The 1,716-nt window shown below is 37.2% G+C and overlaps 1 protein-coding gene across 1 annotated transcript in view; it reads right to left on the reverse strand.

Moving 5' to 3' along the window:
- LOC107690704 (voltage-dependent P/Q-type calcium channel subunit alpha-1A-like) overlaps positions 1-1,716 on the reverse strand; it is a 130,579-nt gene that overhangs the window by 100,723 nt on the left and 28,140 nt on the right. The window lies entirely within an intron of this gene.

Raw genomic sequence — 1,716 nt, forward strand, 5'->3', positions numbered from 1 at the left:
GTTTCTAAAGAGCAGTACTGAATATGCAGTACTAAAAATGTTTTATGATCTTATTTTTAAGATTTAATCTCTTTATTAAAAAAAAAAAAAAAAGCTAAACAACTTTCAGATTCTTTAAGGGGTATGTAAATTTTTGAGCAACTGTACTGGCTCTCTAAACCTCAGTGAAGAATCAATATATCTGATACTGAGAGGGCAGACGTTCAAACAATCGCCCTAACCTGATTACTTAGCAAAATCACATTAAGCCCCTTGCGCTAAATACAGGTCAAGGAAAAATGCAGCAGTGGTTTTATAGAATCAAGTCTAACCTCACTGAGAAAATGCTTCATAAAGCGAGCATAGCATCATGCTCACCCCACATGGGCCAGAAAACATCTCACACCATCCCCTCGTACGGCTGGTTGAGCCTGTGGCGAATAAACTGGTATTCATGCTGAAGTAATACATGCTGTGGATGAGTATGAGTCAGGCAGATTCTGTATGCTTTAAATGACCTCATCACTCGTCGCTCATATTTACTGCAGGCCAATTTGTGTATGCATGCATGTGTGTTGAGAGCCAGCACGAGCTTAGAAGGTTAGAGCCTGCTGTGTGATTCAAAGTGACATGCCTCTTTGGCTCAGTATACACAAGAACTTAAGGGTGGGTAGGATTTGGCTATCAGGACTGATATAAAAACACACTCACACACACACATACACACAAACAAGCTCTGTTACAAAACCTAGAGAGCTATGAAGATGGTATGTTCAAATCGTAACGTAACAGAAGTAGCAACAGATCATTTATTTTGTATTGTGACATATGCAAGTGAAATGGATTATCAAAAAAAGAAAAAAAAAGGCATGGTGGGGACCTGATATGCATTGTTTGTTAGTTGCTCAATGTGGTTTAAGAAGAGTGAATGATTGGATAAGTCCAACATACATCACCAGAGAGAACTTATTGGAAGACAGAGTTATGATATTTGAGAAAAAAACAAAACAAATAAAAAAAACTTTAATTTCATGCCTGCCAGTGTTATTTTATTATTATTATACTACTATAGTAGAACAGTACTATAGTGTTAATAATATTTTGAATTTCAATATTAATGTTTCAGTAATTATGTTTTTGTCAATTTTATTAATTTTTAATGTCTATATAGTTTTATTCTTTTTATGTTAGTTTTAAAGGGTTAGTTCACCCAAGAAGGAAAATTAGCCCATAAATTACTCACCCTCAAGTCAACCTAGGTGTATATGACTTTCTTCTTTCAGACGAATCCAGTCGGAGGTATATTAAAAATTGTCTTTGATCTTTCAAGCTCTATCGTTGTACTCAGTGGGTGTTGCATTCCTTCGGTTCAAAAGACGTGAAATAAATAGCACCCTTCCACAAAAAAAAGTGTCTCACACGGCTCCGGGGGGTGAACAAAGGCCTCCTGTAGCGAATCGATGCGTTTTTGTAAGAAAAATATCCATATTCAAAACGTAATAATCACTTGAATCTAGCTTGCGCTCACTGTTGTACACGGAAGCAGTTCCGGGCGGATGACGTATGAGGTCAGCTTTGCGCATGCTCAGAAGTGACGCACGCGGAGAGATCAAAACAAAACAACGGTCACTAATTAGAAGTACAAAACGAGGATTTGTAAAGAAGAATGTCGGAGGATTTCGATATAAGCCAAGAGGAGACTGGTTTTCCTTTGCTAAAGTAAGGAAACTTTGCTTC

The sequence above is a fragment of the Sinocyclocheilus anshuiensis genome, unplaced genomic scaffold (assembly GCF_001515605.1).
Source record: "Sinocyclocheilus anshuiensis isolate Anshui unplaced genomic scaffold, SAMN03320099.WGS_v1.1 scaffold2655, whole genome shotgun sequence".
Lineage (NCBI taxonomy): Eukaryota > Metazoa > Chordata > Actinopteri > Cypriniformes > Cyprinidae > Sinocyclocheilus > Sinocyclocheilus anshuiensis.